Consider the following 19,755-nt stretch of genomic DNA (forward strand, 5'->3'; position numbering starts at 1 on the left):
AAAAAAAAAGTAAAAAGTAAAATTATTCTCGTGTGATCTGGCCTGTCTCACACCATGCTTCCTTCTCTGACCATGGATATTACAAATTCCTCAAGAGGAAAAAAGGAGGTAAAGAATCTGGGGAACACCTTTTGGAAGAAATGAAACTTAAGGTAGGAATTGACGGCTAGTATTTGCATCTGGGCAGAAAGAAGACTTCAGACTGGAAGCAGTTTTTGAGTATGGATTGGTTAGAGTACTAGAACATAACATATGGTTTTAGAAGTGAGGAGGACCTAATTATGGAAGACCTGAAGGACCAGGCTGACCCATCATTTTCAGAAGTCTGATGGCTACCTCCCGGGAAAATTGAAGGTTGTGATGATGGGTCCGAGAGACTAGCCGGGAAGCTGTTGCAGTCTACAAATGCAATGCTGCTTATACTGGATAGGACAGTATGAATGCAAAGGAGAGGACAGTTGACAGATATTTGGGGGGGGGGGGGAATAGATACGAAATTGTAACAGAAGGATACAAGAATCAAAATGATTTTAAGATTTTAAGCCCCTGTGACCAGAAGAATACAATTTAGGGTGGAAATGGGGTACAAAGTGTTACAGCACCATTGAAATGGATTACTTAAACATCTATCAGTATCATAGGCTAAAAGATTGTGGATATCAAATCTGTTAGGGTAAGATTCAACTACATGTAACAAGAAATCCAAAATAATTGTGGCTTACATAGAGTAGAACTCCTTTTTTTCCACAAAAAGGAAGGGTGGAGATAGACAGGCCCAGGCTGGTAGTGCACATCACAGTGTCATTAAGGACTAAGGCTTCTCTCTTTCTACTCCACTTGCTTAGTGGCTTCCATCCATAAAGGATACCCCGTATTACAAGATGACTACTAGAGCTCTAGTTGTCAGGCCTGAGGTATAGGTCAGGAGAAAGTGGGAAGGAAAAGAGGGGCAAAGGAGGTTGGAGGTTCCCACACAGCTGACTTACTTTCCTTTAAGCAGCTTCCTAGAAGTGCCATAGAACTTCATCATCTGGACCAACCTAGCTGCAAAAGAATGTCATCTTTTATTCTAGGTGGCAATTTTGCTGGCTAAAAATTAGGGGTTTAAAAGATAGATAGATAGATAGATAGATAGATAGATAGATAGATAGATAGATAATAGATAGATAGATAGATAAAAATTAGGAGTTTTGTTAACAAGGAAAAGGATAATAATATTAGGATGAGCAATCAATATCTTCTGCCTCAAGTAACGAGATCTGTGTAAGAGCAATGATTGGTCAGTAGAAGAATGTGAGGTGATAGTTATGTTGAGAAAGCTCAGAATTAGTGATTTTAGAGGTGCATGAATGGTTGTTAGATCTGTGAATTAGACTTCATTCTTATACTTTATTATGTTGATTTTCTTTACCATATGGTATGTTTGGTATTCCAAAAGTCAGTAAATGGATACCCAGTTGAGTCCTTTTAAGAGTTCTTGTCTTGCAGACATTTAGGGTGGGGAGCTATTTTTCCAAGGAAATTAAACAGGAACATGCCAGCTTCTTAAAAAATTTTCGGAAGAGGGATCCCTGGGTGGCGCAGTGGTTTGGTGCCTGCCTTTGGCCCAGGGCGCGATCCTGGAGACCCAGGATCGAATCCCACGTCGGGCTCCCGGTGCATGGAGCCTGCTTCTCCCTCTGCCTGTGTCTCTGCCTCTCTCTCTCTCTCTCTCTCTCTCTCTCTCTCTGTGTGACTATCATCAATCAATCAATCAATCTTCGGAAGATAAGTCACTCAAGAAATGGTCGGCTTTTAATATTGAACCTTATTTTATGGTCAGTTTGTTAATATGTATATCTATTCAGCAGGCTCTGAGTAGGTATTTCTAGTTATGAAGTAAAACACTTGATTCTCTGATTTCTTTATATTTATCAAAGCAGATTCAAAGAGATTAAAAAAAATGTTTTAGTAACATTTTCTTTTATGCAGTAAGCCTGGACTAATGACAGTGACTCCAAGGGCTGATTTTTATTTTCACTGTATCTCACATAGCCTTCATTATAATAAGGTATCAGTATTATTGAGTCAATGATTGAATTATTTCTGAATATTTCCAATATGATGTAGGCTCTGGTCATATTTAAAAGTTAAAGGCAGTCTTTATGTTTAGCAGAATCAAATTTGTTTTATAGCCAGTAAAAAACTGTAATGTCTTTTATTATATAACATGTATTAATTATGTATTATTACTATATTAATATAATTAATATAATTAATTAATATAATATATTATAATATATTAATATAATAAGCTATTTTTACAATGGCCTTATTGTTAGTTTTTTTTTTTTTATTTTTTTTTTTATTCATGAGAGACACAGAAAGAGAGAGGGAGAGACAAGCAGAGGGAGAAGCAGGCTCCATGCAGGGAGCCTGACATGGGACTCGATTCCAGGTCTCCAGGATCACACCCTGGGCTGAGGGCGGCGCTAAACTGCTGAGTCACCTGGGCTGCCCGCCTTATTGCTAACAAAAACTAGTCCCTGAGAATACTTTTCAGCAAAATACATGAAAATAGATAGATTCATTTAGAAGCATTTTTTGAAAACAACCCAAAATGACAAATCTTTTAGGTTTATGCTGCTTAAAATGTTAAAAAAAAAAAAAAAGCCAAAACCAGCATTTTACTTAATATTTAAATATGACTTCTTACTTATAGTGCTTTGTCTATTGCAGAATGTATGATTTTGCCCTACTTCTGGTGACTGGATTCTCATCCTTTCAATAGGATCAATATTAAGCCAGCCTTCTTTACCTCTTCGATCCATATTAAACCTGTCTTGGAAAGAGTCCGTTTATTGGATAATATAGCTACACCGGGGCTCTATGACAATATCTTTTGCTGCCTCATTAACTCAGGAGCATTAGAACAAGATAAAAATGCCCTAAAGCCTCTTATCTGATGTCTGGTGTAACCTGCTGAAAGCAGGAGCCATTAGTTTATGTTAGAAATCAAATGGCTCTCTCCAGTGCAGGAAGTACTGATTAAACCTGAAGTGTCCCTGGAGGACTCTACAGCTGTCACAGGGGTGGTGGCTGTCCCTTACCAAAAGAGAAATCTGGGCCAGAGGTCCCAGTGGGGTGGTGCTTTAAGAACTAGCACGTGGCTGCCCCAGCTGTTCTGCTTTGCCTAATGAATTGTTTTACAAGAAGAGGCTGGGTATTGTCATCACAAGCTGCCTTCCTTAGAGACTGGAGCGGGCCAAATAATAAGTAATGTTAGTGATGGTAATTGAAATGTGATGGCTCTCCTGGGATCTTCACAGCCCTGAAGCTGGTTGGCACTTGTGGATTGTCTCGTCCTACCAAGGCCCTATTTGAAGTATGCTTTTTTTTTTTTTTTCCAGTTACATAATTGTGATTTTTTTTTCTCTCTTCCCCACTATAGAAGTGCATTGACAGAAGCAGTCTTAGGAACATTATAGTGATTTTAAGTACAAAAAAAAACCCAGCTTTGACTTTTTTTCATTTTTGGTGCAAAATGGTGGTTTTATTAAAGCATGGGGACAAAACCCGTGGACAGGAAGAGCTGCTGCCCAGGGATTGTGAGGAGCACCTTGATTATATACTTTGGGGTTGGAGGATAAAGGGAAGTTCCAAAAAGATTTTCATACACAGTTTTGACTTTTTCACTTAAATTATCAACACTGCAATAGTAAAGAAGGGCTACCACATATTCTTAGTCTCTTGAGAACCACTGCAGAGGTCTGTCTAGGCTTTAAAGGAATGTGTTTTATTATTATTATTATTTCTTTAAAGATTTATGTATTATTTTAGAGAGAGTACAAGGGGATGGAGGGAGAGGGAGAGAGAGAATCTTAAGCAGACTCCCCACTGAGCGTGCATGGCTCAATCTCATGACCTTGAGATTATAACCTGAGCTAAAACCAAGAGTTGGACACCTTACTGAGTAATCCACCCTAGCGCCCCTAAAGAAATTTTTAAAACTTATACAAGTAATTAACACTCTAAATTTAAATTGTTTTTAATAGCACAGTAGGATATAAAACGAAAAGTAAAAACCTTGCTTGCTGAACTTACTGGAGGTAACCACCATTTTCTGTGCATAATCAGGTTTATGTATTACCACCTACAGATGAGATCATGATATATGTACTGTTTTGTGACTTGTTTTTTTATCCCACAGTATATCTTGGATATCTTTCCACAGTGATATAAGTAGACCTATCTCATTGTCTCCCAATTGCTGCATAGAATTTTATTGTATTGATGTACCAATTCTAGACTCTTACTAGATAGCTTGGCCTGGACCTGTGAGTGAATACTTAATTGTACCAACTGGTTGCACTCACTGATTTGTATTCTGTGATTCACCCTTTTACATCAGTGATTTTCCCTTTCTTCAGGAATGTTCCAAGACTTTTAAAATAGGAAATAGTGGAAGTAAAACTTTTGGGGAGGTATGGTGTGAGTGTTGTCATGGACCACCACCTGGACATATATGTATTGATATGTGCCCTACTGCATATTTTCAATTCTTTGCTTGGTCCAGATAGGTGAGGAAAACAAATAATGCTTAATGGATGTTGTCTAAGGCATTTACTAAAGGCTTCTTCTCAAGTTGAATGAATGTTCTTTCCCCTAATTTTCTACTTCAGAAGTTCCAAGTATCAAGTTTGAATGCATTAATGGACTTGGGAAATGATTTGTCAGCACATGAAAATGAGTACTTAGGTTTCTTATGTTAACAGCTTGGTTAACAAAGCAAGTTTGTACCTTGTGAACTTGAGGGGCCTTGCTGGGAGTGGCAGTGTGCTGAATGAAGCAAAGCAATTTTCTAGGAGCATTTCAGGTCAGTGATGAGAGAAATCACTTGTCTTCTCAGGCAAACAAAAACCTAATTTTAGTTGCATCTGTCTTGAATAGGATCTATGCAGATTGAGTGATAAAAATGTTACTTCTATCAAAAATATGAACATTATATGTTTTTAACTCAAAGCCCTATACTATAGACTCATTCTCTCAACACTTCAGAGTTCTGATTTGCCCATCTTTATTGAAGAGATGTCATACTAGTAAGTTCTGAGATACCAACTAGTTTTGTTTCCAGTTTCTTCTATGGTGTTTTCCTCACCTTGATGCATTCGAATTGATGTGCAATGCTTAACTTAATAATTGAAGGATGTTATTAGTAAAAATTACTGTTTATGCCTGATTTACCTCTTGTCCAAGCATTCAGTAGATTCTTGGAACACATGGGTGTATCAGAGATTTAAGGGGCTCTTGTGGGCTATTGGGGATTCTCTAGACCTAAGCTATTCAAAATTGTAAATGCTAGCTGCATATAGTATTTAAAGTTAAATTAATTAAAATAAAACAAATGAATTGAATTCCCCAGTCACACTTGTAAATGCTTAGTAGCCATGTGTAGCTAGTGGCTACCATATTGGACAGCCCTGACTGAGAAAATTTCCACTAGATAGCACTATTCTAAAGGTTGGCAAACCTGGCCCACCACCTGTTTTTGTATTCCCTGTGAACTAAAAATAGTTTTTTATGTTTTTAAAGGGTCATAAAAATAAAATTAAAAAATAGAAAAATATGAGACAGACTGATTGTGGCCCTACTTGTCTTAATAACATTTCAGCTTTCTGATCAAGTTAAGATTAGGGGTTTCCCTAAGCCATCAGAAGATTGTAATCTGTTAAGCAAATCAGGCAAATTTAGGAACAAGTTGTTTGTTTTATTTTGTTTTGTTTTTACTATAGATAGACCATGGAATTAAAATTCTTTGTATTATAAATGATCAAGTTGTAACAACTTTGTGAATAATACCTACAGTATAACAGAACATCTTTCTGATTTTATATATTATTTTGTATTCTATCTTCCCATCTTACTCTGAAAGAAATAGAATGAGTACATTTCAGGAGATATACTTGACCTTTCAACAAAGAATTTACCATCAGGATTTTTAACTGTTCAAATTATTTTTAACTGTCAAATCATTTCAGCCAATCTCTCCTAGGAAGAATGAAGCAAAAAGATTCTTCTGCTGATATTCTCAACATCTGAGAGATAATCTTCCCTTGCCAAATGTATCTAACAATTTCTCATTAAATGTAAAGCTTATGAAATTTGCCTATAAAGTGAGCATCTGGCACTTCTGTGGTAAATTAGAGTCAACTTGTTGCCATCAAGATAGGACCTTGATATTCATGAGGGAACTTTGTGATTTCCCAAGTTTATGCTAACCCATAGCATATTATTTTTCCTCTAAAATGCAGTAAGGTACATTTGAAGAAAACCAAGTTATCCCTTTGGATTTTTTATGTAAATTATTTCATAATTAGAAGTAACTAAAGTAATTCCCCCACTAAAATAAATGTTATACTATAATACATTGGATTATTAGTAGAAGCATTGATTTGAACTTGCCTGAATCTTCAGATTAAAGATAGTGATGTCACATTATTATGGACTATGTGGTGGGATCACGAAACGCACTGAATTCAAGAAAAAGTCACATTTCTACATTAGCCTCAGAGAAAGAAAGAGGCAAGTGGTAGAGGAGATAAGGGAGAGAATTGTGAGACAGTATTTTGAGAGGAAACGTTCATGAAGTGATACCTTCTTTCTTTTTTTTTTTTTTTTTTTAAGATTTTATTTATTTATTTGACAGAGAGATAGAACAAGCAGGAGGAGCAGCAGGCAGAGGGAAGGGGAGAAGCAGGGAGCCCAGTGTAAGACTTGATCCTAGGACCTAGGAATCATGACCTGAACTGAAGGCAGACGTTTAACCAACTGAGCCACCCAGATGCCCCTGATAGCTTCTTTCTAAAGAACAGTAAGAATGGTAGCTGTGTTTTGCTTTTACTCCCTGGTACAAAATCAGTGAAAATTTTATTGCTCAAAGTTTTATTCATCAATCATAACTGGTTATGATTTCAAATAGCAATTTTCCATGGTAGAACTTTGACTAAATTTATGAAAACCCCCCAAATTGTTCTAATCTTTCAATGCCATCCTTTTTTTTAAGCTTATTTATTAATAATGTGGGGATTGAATTCATGACTCCAAGATCAAGAGTCCATACTCTTCTGACTGAGCCAGCCAGGTGCCCCCTCTTTGCCATTCTTTTCCAAATTGTTTCTAAGTCTTCATGCTTTTTCAGTTCTTCCGTGTCACTTCTATGTGTGCCCACCACACCTTTGCCACCCTCTTGTCTCACCGGTATTAATGATATACTCCTTTTCATTGCCTGTGAAAATAATCTTGAAGTCGTACACTGCCCTCTTCTATAAGGTATGCCAGTAAGCATCCAAAGATCGCCCAGCCTCCACTAAGATTCCGTAATATTTCTTATGTAATCAAGGATGTACCTCTACTAAAGCTGGCTATAATCAAGTTTGAGATCTTTGTCCGTGGCATTTTATGATGCCAAAGTATGGTTAAGTCATATATACCTTGGGCTCATATTTTATACCCCAGTTGAAAGAAAAGTCAGAAACATTAAGAGGAGAAAAAACATCAACTTGATGTTGCAAAATATAAAGTTGCAAACCATAGCCATTTAGGATGGACCATGATGAGGAGAACCTGAAATCAAGCTTCTGAGAAATTAGATATTTCTCCATTTCTGGCATACAGTATTTATAAGACCTGTCCAAAAAAAGTTGCTTTTTTATTGACCTATCCATGTTTGAAAAAAAATTCTTTTTATGTCCTGAGATTCTCAGATTAGTAGGGCAAACTTAATTTTTGCATAAAGTCTGCATATTACAACAAAGTGGTTAAGGTAGTCTGACCTTAAACTCCAGAAACCCAAAAGGATATCTAGGCATTTGGGGTTTTAGTCATTGAATATTCCCAACACTTCTTAAAATTGGTACATGATAAATACCTATTTTCTAATAAATATTCTCAATTTATGTTTACAAAAGCATTTTCTTTTCATATCCATGTTAAACAGCCTGATTTTTTTTTAAAGATTGTATTTATTTATTTTAGAGAAAGAGAAAGAGCACAAATGAGAGAGAGATAGAGGGAAAGGAAGAGGAAGAGAGAGAATCTCAAGCAGACTCCCTGCTGAGCATGGAGTCTGATGTAGAGCTCGATCTCATGACCCTGAGATCATAACCTGAGCCAAAATCAAGAGTGGGATGCTTAACTGACTGAGCTACCCAGGTGCCCCAAACAATTTCTTGTTATGACTGATAACTCTTAGTTTTTATGAACCCTTTAACTTCACATTTTCTCCCAAATCACATTGTGGTCATCATGAGTCCTGTGTTACCTGTACCATCCTTACTGCTTTCTCAGCTTTCATTTTTCTTTTCTGATGGATGCTTTTGGTAAAGCTGGTGCACTTGTTAAAGCATTCTCATACACTGCTGAATATGTGATGGAACTATTTGTGTCATGGATCTGAGCCAGCCTCAAGAAATGTATCCATATTTTATTCCAACTTTGTAGAAATGTCTACTCTCCAGTTTCCATAGTGTTATCTTTACTGTTTCTAAGAGTACCACCTGGGAACATCACAGCCATAGTGGGATGGTGGTGGTGAGTGGACTGCTAGGCTCACTAACTAGCAGAATGACTGGTTCTTAGTTTGTGTTGTTTGTGTTGTGTTGTTCCTCAGCAAAATTGCAAGTTAACTCTTCTGTTATATTGACTTTCGTGCTTTTATAATTGAAATCCCACAGATATTAAAAACTTGGATTTATATACTGGTAACAGTTATGAGTGTTTAGAATAACTTGTTTTCCTCCTTAAGTAGAAAGTGTAGTAAAATTCAGTTCTTATGTAACAGAACTATTCAGTAGTGTATATAGTGCTGCAGTCTGATTTTCTTTCTTTTTTTTTAATATTTTTTTAATTTATTCATTTGAGAAACAGAGAGCACAAGCAAGGGGAGAGAAAGAGGCAGAGGGAGAAGCAGGCTCCCAACTGAACCAAGAGCCCAACGTGGGGCTCGATCCCAGGACCCAGGGATCATGACCTGAGCCTAAGGCAGATGCTTAACCTTCTAAGCCACCCGGGCACCCTCCCCCCTTTTTTTTAAATATTTTTTATTTATGCGGTCTGATTTTCTTTGGAATATTTTATAACACTGTTAGAAGAAGAAGTGATTTTTGCCATAAATGAGGTCTAATAATTATTTAAATTAATAATTCTGTCCTTAGAGATTATATTTGATCTGTTTTTATTGTTCATCACCAGTGTGTCAAATTAATATATGCAAAAATGGTCTGTTATCACCTACATTTGCTTTGGTGTTTGGAGGGTGTAACCAGTGAGAAGATCCCAGTTTACATGATTAACCTGGCAAGGACTATGGACCCTTCCATATATGAGAACTATTCCTGAACTTTAGGTCAAGAATGAAACTGATTTTGCAAAAATTAACAAGGATATCCTAAAATTCACATGGAAATACAAGAGAACCAAGATAGCTAAAAAATCTTGATAAAGAACAAAGTTGAAGGACTCATAGTCTCAAAATTTTCATACAAAACTACAATAATCAAGACAGTATGGTAATTTATAGTCAATTACTTTTTAACAGGGGTGCGAGATCATTCACTTGGGGGACAGGGGGAGAAAGATAGTCTCTTTAACAAATGGTACTCGGAAAATACAGTATCCACAGACAAGAACCCCAAATTGAACCCCTTACATTACACTGAATGCATTATAGACCTAAATGTAAGAGCTGAAACTATAAAAATCTTAGAATACATAAGCATAAATCTTTAGGACCTTAGATTAGGCAGTGGTTTCTTTACATATGATTCCAAAAACACACAAGCAGAAAAAGAAAATTAAAAATTGGACTTCAAGATGTAAAACTTTTGTGCTTCAAACATACCATTAAGAAAGTGAAAAAGTGGGATGCCTGAGTGGCTCAGCGGTTGAGCATCGGTCTTAGGCTCAGGGTGTGATCCTGGGGTTCCGGGATCGAGTTCCGCATCAGGCTCCCTGTGAGGAGCCTGCTTCTCCCTCTGCCTATGTCTCTGCCTCTCTGTCTCTCATGAGTAAATAAATAAAATCTAAGAAAAAAAAAGAAGAAAGAAAGAAGAGAGAGAGAGAGAGAGAAAGAAAGAAAGAAAGAAAGAAAGAAAGAAAGAAAGAAAGAAAGAAAGAAAAAGAAGAAAGAAAAGAAAAGAAAGAAAAGAAAAAAGGAAAGAGAAAAGGTACAGGGCACCTGGCTGGCTCAGTTGGTAGAGCATATGACTCTTGACCTTGGGGTTGTGAATTCAAGCCCCACATTCGGTATAGAATTACTTAAAAAGAAGAAAAAAAAAAGAGAGAGAGAGAGAGAAGGAGGGGGGAGAGGAAGAGAAGAGAAGAGAAATTGAAAAGACAGCCCACAGAATAGGAGAGAACTTTTGTGTATCATTTCTGTATATCTTCTATCATTTCTTTTTTTTTTTTTTTTTTTTTTTTTTTTTTTTTTCTTCTATCATTTCTGTATATCTTATAAAAGGGGCTTGTATCCAGAATATATAAAGAATTCATATAATTCAACAATAAAAAGACAATAGCCCCATTTTTAAAGTGGGCAAAGGATTTAAATAGACATTTCTCCAAAGATTATACAGATAGCCATTAGGCACATGCAAAGATGCTCAACAACATTGGTCACTAGGGAAGTGCAAATCAAAATCATGAGATACTACTCCACACCCACTGGGATGACTATAATGAAAAAGATGGACGATAACAAGTATTGGCAAGGATGTGGAGAAAGTGGAACACTTGTGCACTACTGTTGGGAATGTAAAAATGCTGCAGCCATTATGGAAAACAGTATGGTGCTTCCTCAAAATAAAATAAAATTGGATTAACATATGATCCAACAATTCCACTTCTGGGTGTATACCCAAAGGAATTGAAAGCAGAGACTTGAAAAGATACTTGTACACCCATGTTATAGCAACATTAAAAATTACTAAGAGATGGAAACAACCCAAGGTGTCCAGTGATGGATGAATGGACAAACAAAACATGGTATATACATACAATGGAATAGTATTCAACCTTAAAGGAAAATCTGACACATGCTGCAACGCGGAGGAACTTGAAGGTATGCTAAGTAAGATAAGGCAGTTACAAAAAGACAAATAATGTACGTTTCTACTTATATGAGTACCAAGAGCAGTTGAGCAAAAAGCTGGTTGCCAAGGACTGGGGAAGGGAGAAAAGGAGAATGGGGAGTTGTTATTTCGTGGATACAGAGTTTCAGTTTTGCAAGAGGAAGAAGTTTTAAGATATGTTGCATAGCAATATCAATATATTTAATGCCCCCAAAATGTATACTTAAAAATGGTTAAGGTGATAAAATGTGTATCTTATATGTATCTTACCATGGTTTAAGGGGGGAGCAAATTTATGACATATGAATTCTATTTCTATTTTAAAACAAATTATATGAGAAAAAGAAGAAAACAAAGACATGATAGTCCAGGAAACACAAAAGGATTTGAAGAAGTCCATTACAGCCCTGCTCCTAACTGAAGGCCTTTTTTTTTTAATACATGACTTCCTTCAGTTCCTGAATGAGTCTTTTCTACCCATCCTCTTCTTTAATTCTTACCCAAAGTAGATTTAAAATAATCTCTTCATCATCCTTGATGCTTATTATAACATCTGACTGTATTAAGGGTTCACATCTATTTCTTAGGATTTAGATGTTTTCATGATAAATAAACATTTATTAATGGCCTGCTATGAAAAGCAATGGTTCTATACCCTGGATGTCAAAAACATGTACTCTTCTACTTATAATCTGATTAGGGTGACAAGGCAGATATGTAAAAAGATCACAGTACAAGAGAGCATGTACTGAATGCCACTTGAGTACCATAGGAGTTGAGAAATGAGAGATGATTGTGGGCTGAAGGTGGTTGGTAGAGTCTTAAAAAAAAAAAAAAAAAAGAATTTAAACTGCAATGAAAGAAATAAATTTTCTATATTATCATTGGCAAATTGGTTTCCTCCACATTGTAAGATTCCATGTAAAATGTAACATTCCATGTAGCAGTTCTTTTTTGGTTAACCTCCACAAATACTTTTTTCTCATATTCATTTCCCTTGCTGGCAGCCCAAATTTGCTAGTACAGTAGTAAAAGGCATTGCCTGTTTGCCTGTTCGTTCACATACAGCTGAGTAATTACATAGGGAGGCAAAGTGACCTTACATGTTATTTGGCCACTGCACCATGCTGTACCCTCTCTGGGTTTACCCTGGTAAGCCTGTAAGTGGTAACAACGAGATAAGAAAGTGGCCACTGTCAGGCATCTCTGGCCTAGAGTGAGTTTGACCTGCACTTTCACAATGATTTGATTATTTCTGCTTTCTATGTTGAATGAATTTACTACCCATCAGAGTCTCAAAGATTCTTAATTTTAAAAATATTTTGATTTTTTTTTTTAGTCTTCTACATGCTGACTGTTAACTCCTTATGAATGCAGTGATGATTTTTGAATTTTCATTAGGCACAACTCATTGTTGAAGCACTGAAGCAGTTGGTTACTATTGCAGCTAATTCTTGGTTTAATAAACAAGAGTCCTTTAAAAAGATTAGCCAGAACAGTATTTAAAATCCACAGCAGCACTGATGTTTATCGGTTCTGGGTTGGCATACTCTGACCTGTGGCTGTGCACTGTTTTATTACCCTCACATAAGGACACATACTTATAGCATACTTTTGTAGCAGATATTTTTATAACTCTACAAAATGATTAGACTGACATAGAGCAATTCTCTGAATTCATAGGTATTAAAATATTCTGGCAGCTGTCTCCTTTTTGCCTTTAAGTTGAGACATCATGATGAGAGAAGACTGTACAAATCCTGATCAGTACAAGACTGAAGTTAGGCATGGTATTCTCACATTATTGACAAGAGTCTTTGTCATTGTAAATAGGAGAAATCTTGGAGGAAGGGTTCCCATTGTAGTAATCCCAATTTAATTCCATTAATATTCTTTTTGAGAAACTTCTTTACATTAAAACACATTCCAGGGGATCCCTGGGTGGCTCAGCGGTTTATTTATTTATTTTTTTTTTTAAGTTTCAGGTTTTTTTTTTTTTTTTATGATAGTCACAGAGAGAGAGAGAGAGGCAGAGACATAGGCAGAGGGAGAAGCAGGCTCCATGCAGAGGGAGAAGCAGGCTCCATGCACTGGGAGCCCGATGTGGGATTCGATCCCAGGTCTCCAGGATCGTGCCGTGGGCCAAAGGCAGGGGCCAAACTGCTGCGCCACCCAGGGATCCCTGGCTCAGCGGTTTAGCACCTGCCTTTGGCCCAGGGCACGATCCTAGAGTCCCGGGATCGAGTCCCACATCAGGCTCCCGGCATGGAGCCTGCTTCTCCCTCCTCCTGTGTCTCTGCCTCTCTCTCTCTCTCTCTCTCTGTCTATCATAAATAAATCTTTAAAAAAATAAAATAATACACATTCCATGTAGTCAGATGGGAAGGAAGTTATGGTATTAAAATACCTCTAAATTCCAACTAAACAACTTAGCTTGTGCTCAAAAACATATAATATCTTTATCTAGGAATTTGAGGTATTGATTAGGTTTTAGAGAATGTTTCGAAGAACCTGACCAGGAGAAACCTTCTGGTAAACTGGTAGTGACTTGGGATACAGACTCAAAATAGGCTTCTAGCATCCTGTGGACTATAGGTCATAGTCCTCAAGGAGGAACCGAGTCTGGAAAGGTCTCAAGTAAAGATCTAAGCAACTCTCTGTACTCTCTTCCCCTGAGTACTCCCAACCTGCTTCCAACTATCTCAAATTTTTCTGAGAACAATTTCCAGCTGAAAGATTGGCCCTTTGCTGAGAAATATGAGACTTTAAATGGTAAATGATTATGGGTACAGCCATTTTGGAAAACAGGCAGTATCTTCTAAGGGTGATCATACATATACCCTATGATCTGGTAACTCCAGTGCTGGATATATACTCCAGAAATATAAATGAAAACATTTGTATACCAAAATATGCATACAGAAATATTCAGAATGGTGCTATTCATAATAGACCCAGACTAGAAACAATCCAAAAGTTCATTGACAGTAAAATGAACAAATAAACTCAGGTATAGTCACATGCTAGAATACTATATAATCCTGAAAATGAACAAACTTGCTATTTGCAACAACATGAGTCTCAGGAACAGAACATTAAGTAAATGAAGATAGACACAAAAGATTACGTATTATACGATATCATTTATATAAAGTTCAAAAAGCTAATCTATGATGATATAAATCAAAATAATGGTTGCATTGTAAGTATGGTGGTAGCTGGGAGGGAGCATAAGAAGGGAGACTCCTGGGGCGGGGGGGCTGGTAATGGTGGTTGTGTGTTCATTTTGTGAAATTCCTCTCACATATACTTATGACTCATACATTTTTCTATGTATATGCTGCACTTTAAAAGTTAACTAAAAAATCTTTTTTAAGATAAATAGTGGCTAAGATAAAAGTTAAGTAATTCACTCAGAAGTCTTAATAGCTAGGCTGTTGTTAAATTGAGATGCTAGCCTTTCTGGCTTGCTATGGGAAGCTTGCACAAAGAAAGTTATCAAGCATTAGTAGTATTCCAACCGCATTTCAAAATATTGGTGTGGGGCCCCTGGATGGCTCAGTCCGATAAGCATCTGCCTTCGGCTCAGGTCATGATCCTGGGGTCCTGGGATGTGCCCTGTGTCTGGCTCCCTGCTCAGTGGGGAGCCTGCTTCTCCCTCTTCCTCTGCCACTCCGCCTGCTTGTACTTGGCTCTCTCTATGTCAAATAAATAAATAAAATCTTTTTTAAAATTAAAAAAAATATTCCTTTGAGCAGGGCTTATTATATCATTGGATAAGAATAAGAGGAATTGCTTTTTAGGATTTTTTGTTGTGGGTAGTTATGAATATATACAACTTTTGTGCCTTAAATGTTTGCTTTTAACAATAAATATGTTTAGTATTAAAAATTTTGTTTTCAGGGAGTCATTAAGTTGAGGTATCACTGTCATAGCAACGGAATGGTGATAAATGTGATTCAGTAGATGGCAGTATTCCCTTTGAAGTTTTTAGTTAAAATGTAGCTATGTGGGGGTAACTCTTAGCAACTTTCTTTGGTAGGAGTGATAAAGGGTCACCTGCTGGGACAAGTAGACCAGAAAGAACATTTTAATATTTTTGTTCATTTGTTATTTCATGTATTACCAGAACTATTTTAAGTGAGTCCATAAGATTTAGAGTCTACAAGTGTAGAGGACAGATTTTTCCACATAAAATCCTAGAATGATAACCTGCAATAGGAAGTTTGTTTAATGTAGTCTTACTTTAAGTGGGTGTTAATGCATACAATATTCAAGAAGAATTTAAGCAGCATCTTTTTATCTTTTTTTTCTGTCTTGATTGTAGGAATATGTAAATATCAAAGACTGAGACTAACTGCCTTGGACAAGGATGTCAATGAAATTTATTGATGAGGAGATTAGGGTGTACTTGAGCATAAATTAGAAGAAAAATTAAAGTGATTGACCAGTCTGTTTTTGTTGGTTATTTTAATACGAATCAAATGCTTTTTGAATAGTCTCTTTTTCATATTGAAATTTCTTAAAATGGTAGCTCTTGATGAAAGCAGTGGAGTTTAAGAAATCCTGTAGCATTATAGGGGTTTTAGTTGTAAGGAATTTGACATGGATCAGAGTAATGTGCCAGAGAAGTCAAAGAGTTATCAGCCAAAGGACAGAACGTGCATAAGATGCAGAATGGGAGGCCAAAGAACTAGCCAGTTAGAGTGAGGAAAATTACATTCAAGTCCTGACTTTGCTCGTTATTAGCTATTGACCTTGCCTAATTTTTCGTATCTATGAATTATAAGTGATAAATAACTGCTTTGCCTTCCATATAGGTTGTTAAGTGCATCAAGTAGGTGCATTGAATGTATGGGTGCTGTGTTAATGTTAATGAACTCTACAGATGGACTTTGCATTGTTTTTATACTGTTCAATTAACTTTTTGTTTCCTCAGGTTTTTCTGCCTGTAGTCATCAAATGCCAGCTGAGAAACATTGATAAGCATAGCCTCAACAGCCATCATTATATGAGTACCTACTAATAGGTACTGTGCTAAGTGCTTTAAATGCATAGTTTCCAAAGCCTCACAACTACACTGAGTAAGTTGGACTATTGACCCCATTTTATAGTTCACAAAGGTTTGGGCTGACCCAAGAGCTGTAAATCAAGTCCATGTCATCTGACTCCACAGCCCTTATTTGTAGCATGCTATACCTGCCAGGATGTGCTTCAGTTTTTACTTTTCCTTAGCTAGTACTTTAGAAGCCAGGGCCATATGTAGCATTTTTATATATTGGGCAGTTCAGATAAAGACATTGGGCCTTAAAATAAAATTTTATTATATTTCATTATGGAGTTATTAACAGAATCTGAATGTATACATTTGTTAATTTGGGAATGGGGAAGATTGGTGCTCCTGACTTGAGCCTGTTTCATCTTTAGCCAAAGCATATACAAATAATTTCTTGATGACTCAAACTCAGAGGAACAGTAATATTAACATATCCTAAAGTAACAGTAATACAACATGAAGAATGTTAATATTTGGTTTGAGGCTATATTGATTTTCTTTGCAAACATCCCTCCCCGCCCAAAAAATAAAAAATAAAAAACATCCCTCCCAGTTACTTATTTTTTCCTATCATAACTGCTTTGCTTTTTATCTTTTGTGTGTGTGTATGTGTGTGTTTTAGGGGGTTTCTCATTTATTGCAGTTATAATACTAATTGACATTTTGCATAGAGATAACATTTTCAGGAGAATACATTTAAAACTGATAACTAAATATACTAATAACTATAAATATGTTTTTGCTATTCTTATTAGGTAAAAACAAATAAATATATATGAAAATTTTCATTTATAAATGTGTTGTTTTTCACTAATCCAAAAATATTGTTTTCAATGAAAAATGACTTTTCAAAAGTACTTTCTTCAACCTTCTGTTGTAAAATTATAATCATTTATTCATGTTTTGGCCACCTTGTAATTTAGTTTATATGTTGTCACTTTCTGTTTTTTAGATAGATTTTTAATTTTTAGAATAGTTTCAGGTATTTATGGGAAAATTATAAAGGAACAATTTCCATTTAACCTACACCCAGTTTCCCCCTATTATTATTATGGTATATTTATTATACATTTGTTACAATTAACGAACTTTTTTTGTTTAACATTTTCCCTATACTTTATTCAGATTTCCTTAGTTTTTTCCTATTTCCGGAGTCCCATCAAGGATATCATTACATTTAGGAATCATAACTCACCATAGGCTCCATTTGGCTGTGACGGTTTCACGGGCTTTCCTTGTATTTGATGACCTTGACAGTTTTAAGGAGGACTTACTAGTTAGATACATTGTAGAATGTTCTCCAATTGGGATTTTTTTAAACTTTTTTTTTTTAAGATTTTATCTATTTATTCATGAGAGACACAGAGAAAGGCAGAGACACAGGCAGAGGGAGAAACAGGCTCCATGCAGGGAGCCTGATGGTGGGACTCGATCCCAGGACTCCAGGATCATGCCCTGGGCCAAAGGCAGGTGCTAAACCGCTGAGCCACCCAGGCATCATCCTCATTGGGATTTGATGTTTTTCTTAGGATTATGGCTTGCCTTTCACTGCATACACTAGGTTATAGGGGGAGGTTGCTCTTAATCATAGTAAACTCTGAGGAAGGCAGATTGGGACTTGGAAATATTGGCTGTGGATAACCCACACAAAGATAAGCATTAACATTCTTTGTTGGCATTGAAACATAGGCTACATTTTTTAATGTTTTTTGTGTTTTATCATTTTTTCAGAAGAAACCAGTTCTAATTCTAGCTGGAAATAAGAGTCTTGTTGTATGATCTGCTCATGTCCCCAAAACAGTTTCTTTTCTAATTGCACCTATTGGGGCAGTTAGCATGGGTCTTAATGTTACTCATAAGAGCTTTATTTAATTTGAATTGGCCTTTTAATTAGTAATGGGCAATTTTGGGTGAATTGTTAATTGATTAGAATTGTGGAAATCATCTGAAAAGCTGTTTTGTCACTACAGCCTAGAATAGTAGAAGATTAAAACAAAATCTGGTTTAGTTACTATTCTAAGACAAATGCTTGCAAAGTACTATTTTCATGGTTTGGATTTGCTGTTCCAGCTTGGTGTCTTAACTCTACTGAGAATGATTGTCTTTTAACTCACCGAGGTCCTCAGTTCTACTCCATTAAGGGCCACTTTTCTGCCAATCAAAAGGCAGCATCCATGAGATTGATTTTTGTTACAGTGGATAGTAATGGCTGCTGAGTGACAACATTTCAAACTCTTTTATGTAAACAAAAAACAATCAAATAAGTACTAATCCAAGGATTATGTCGACTCAAATCTCGTGGCCAGGAGAAGAATCTCTACAGTGTATGTCCCTGGCTCTTTGCCTTCTGGTCGCCCCTCTTCTTCCTGGAAAGCTCTCTTGCTGCTGGTGCTGCCTGTTAGATTGCAGGATGCGGTGACCAAAACACTCCTGCAGCTCCTGAATGGAATTCAGAAAGACACTTACATTTCCATAAATAAATTAGGAATTCAGTGGTTTCTTCGGGCTAATCAGGGCAGGCTGATAAACCTTGCTAGCTGTTTAATAAATGAATTGTGACTGATTACCTATTAATATGGACGCCTCAGGAATTCACCCAGGGGGAAGCAGAGCAGTGAAATAGAGAGGGGCATGGCCCCTTGGGAAATCAGGGCTTCATGTTTGCAGCTTAAATATCTCTGTGAAGTATCAATAAGGAGGTAATTGAATTTTGAACACAAACATGAGCGCCGGATGGATGAAAGGGGGAGGGGGGATCTGATCATCTCTTCTCTGCCCCTTCATTCTCCCCTCCCCTTTTCCTTAGAGACCACTCTAGTAAAGATAGATGCTAAATCCATTAAATAAAGATTAGACTCTGTCGTAGTAGAAAATGGCAGCTTAGCTAGATCCCTGGGCAAATTGGGGCCTTTTGCAATACAGAAAATTAAAATATACATTTTTAACAAGTGTGCTATCTTCCTACCAATAATGCCAGGCTAGCTTGTGGGGTTTGCTCCTCCTTCAGATTGGCTTTTGTTTGGACAGATCACTTTCTCTTGTACTAATGCCAATCTTTTCTGTATTCCTGGAGCAGAAGGGGCTGGGTTTATTTATTTATTTTTAAAGCTTCTTTTGAGGCCTTCCCTCTAGCATCCTGCTTGCTTGTAATCAGAGAAGTGGGAAGGAGATTAGTGTCCCATGAATTGACGGTAGATAAATGTTCCCTCCCCTTAACTGGTGGGTCTAGAAGAGCCCAATCACTTGTATTTCAGGGATGATTGGAGACTGTACAGCCAAGCAAGAAAAGGGCTTACAGACTGAAAGAAAAATTGATGTTTTAGATGCTATTTTATTTGGCATTATTTCCCCTAGATAAGGTTATTGATTTGCTTTGTTTAATTTTAAGCCAGATACAGTCTTATTACTGTAGAGAAAGAATTGGCATCATTTGATTACAGATCATAATACCTCTTTCTGAGCAGTATCAAAACACAAGCATCAAGCCCTAGATACTTTCTGTTACTATAGATGAATACCCAGTAGTGGCTCTTTGGACTAGCCTTTGTTTATGTGTCAATCTACATGTTCTGATAATTCTTTCATAAAGCTTCA

The 19,755-nt window shown here is 36.6% G+C and overlaps 1 protein-coding gene across 3 annotated transcripts in view; it reads left to right on the top strand.

The window, feature by feature from the left end:
- LIN52 (lin-52 DREAM MuvB core complex component) overlaps window positions 1-19,755 on the top strand; it is a 111,581-nt gene that overhangs the window by 48,806 nt on the left and 43,020 nt on the right. The window lies entirely within an intron of this gene.

The sequence above is a fragment of the Canis lupus genome, chromosome 8, assembly GCF_003254725.2.
Source record: "Canis lupus dingo isolate Sandy chromosome 8, ASM325472v2, whole genome shotgun sequence".
NCBI lineage: Eukaryota > Metazoa > Chordata > Mammalia > Carnivora > Canidae > Canis > Canis lupus.